Consider the following 2,038-nt stretch of genomic DNA (forward strand, 5'->3'; position numbering starts at 1 on the left):
AAAAAAAAAAAGGGATTCAGAAATAGCCTCTAGAAAAACTGGAAAATATATATTCTTTTACTAGCCTTCCAAATTAAAGACCCGAAAGTGAACGGCTATTGTGAATGACATGCAGCATGCAGTGATATAATACTTGAATTTATTTTCTAAGACTCCTAATCAACTATCGTTATGGACAAAAATAACGAAGGTATTTTTCATCATGCTTAATTATAATGCAGCATCACACCTTTAAGGCGCACTATTCATATGTTTACTTACAAAGGCTCTCATTCCACAAAGGCATGGAGGGAGTTCCCCATCTGCTTTGATTTTCAAGGTGAACTAGACACAACCCCTCACTAACCGAGAACCTAAGAAATCCAATCTGCTTCTATCTTGCCCACAGGGATTAAAACCTACACTTAACAATAAAATAAGCTGTACTACTGTGTTTTAATAAGTTCTATGAATAACCTATGTAAAATAAAAAGGTACTCCCAAAGCATTCTTCTGGAGGGTCACATTAAGTCGTATTTCACACAGTGATGGAATACAGCTACAGAATAGTTGCAAGCAAGGAAGAGGGGAGAAGGAAGAGGGAGGAAAGACAAAGGACATGCTTGCTGTTTCTTTCTATTTTGGAGGAGGCAAGGAGAGATCAATTCAATGTGTTCCATTCTTCATCAGCAAACCTTGCCTTTTCTTGGATTAGCTGGTTATGACAGAAAAGTCCAAGAAAAGATGTGTGCCCCGACGAGGTCAGGACTTTCGGGTGCTCATACATAGTTTTCTAAATGATAATCATTGGAGGGGGTCTGAATTTGGTTTTTAAATGTATGCTATTTGTTTAACTACATAACCACAAAATACTAGATAAACAAGAATAAGATGTAAAAATACACACCTGCCGGCTGGCATCCTTTGGCCCTAACTGAAGTGCCCAGGCTGAGATAACGTTAAATCCTTTGACAACCAGTGAATCCGGGAATAAGGAAGCCAAATATTCAGCATTGGACTCTGGGTATTGGTTTACCCTCATGTTATTGCTCACGTCAATCAGGATTTTACCCACGAGCAGATGTCTCAGGTCCCACAGGGAGGTGTAATGTTCTCTGTGTATAGCAACAAATATTATATTTGTTTTTGTTAGAACATCTTCATGATGAGTGACATCTACCACATGAGGAAAAAATTCAGAAGCAAATTTAGGATTTCTACTTCCTATGACCACATGATAGCCACATCTAATCAGTCGAATGGTCAGGGATTTGGCAAAATCCCCACTTCCAATTACACCTACGGTGACCTTCCTCGCATCTTTGATACTATTTATGCCATTAGGCAAAAAAGTATCACTAAGGCTCTTAGGGCTTCCCATCATCGAGATAGATTCCATGACACAGACTCTTCCAAGATCACCAGGGATATCCTAGGGAGAGAGAAAATAAAATGTTCATCAATCACCTCTTACCAAACGTGAATACACTTTTAGACATTATAATATGGTCCTCGTTTGTAGACGTACAATATTTCTGCAAGCTATATAACTTAGAGCATGGTAAGACACAACCTGCAAGCTAAAAAAGGATCTCGGGATAGAAAAAATGAGCTGTCACAGAGCTGACGTGCTAAAGTGGAGCGGCTCAAATTTTACTGCGCACATGAGTCACCTGAGAACCTCGTTAAAACGCTGACTCGGACTCAGCAGTTCTGGAGTGCGGCCCACGAGTCTGCATTTCTGTCCAGCGAGCTGCTGCCGTTCGTCTGCAGGCCCCTCTCTGAGCAGCAGGGCACTAGGGAACACAAGGAAGAGATGGATGTCTTCACCGAGAACAGTTTAAAAGACACAGTTCTAACCTGATTACCCAATTTCGCAGCAGATCAGAAAAGCTGCTAGTGGTAGAAAGGACTATGGTAGGACGTTACAGCACACAGGACAACAGAAGACAGAAAAACAAAGGGCTCTGGCCAGGTAGCTGAGCTGGTGAGAGCGTCCTTCTGATACACCAAGGTTGCGGGTTCCATCTCTGGTCAGGACACATACAAGAATCAACCA

The 2,038-nt window shown here is 41.4% G+C and overlaps 1 pseudogene across 1 annotated transcript; it reads right to left on the reverse strand.

Annotated features, from left to right (window-relative positions):
- Positions 1-72: 72 nt before the first annotated feature.
- On the reverse strand, positions 73-1,945 carry LOC102767008 (annotated as a pseudogene). The gene is made up of 2 exons (XR_001512175.1): positions 1,653-1,945; positions 73-1,411 (listed from the first exon to the last, which is right to left on the reverse strand). The product of XR_001512175.1 is annotated as a metalloreductase STEAP2 pseudogene (transcript).
- Between the last annotated feature and the right edge of the window lie 93 nt (positions 1,946-2,038).

This window comes from Myotis davidii, unplaced genomic scaffold (assembly GCF_000327345.1).
Source record: "Myotis davidii unplaced genomic scaffold, ASM32734v1 C64298410, whole genome shotgun sequence".
Taxonomy (NCBI): domain Eukaryota; kingdom Metazoa; phylum Chordata; class Mammalia; order Chiroptera; family Vespertilionidae; genus Myotis; species Myotis davidii.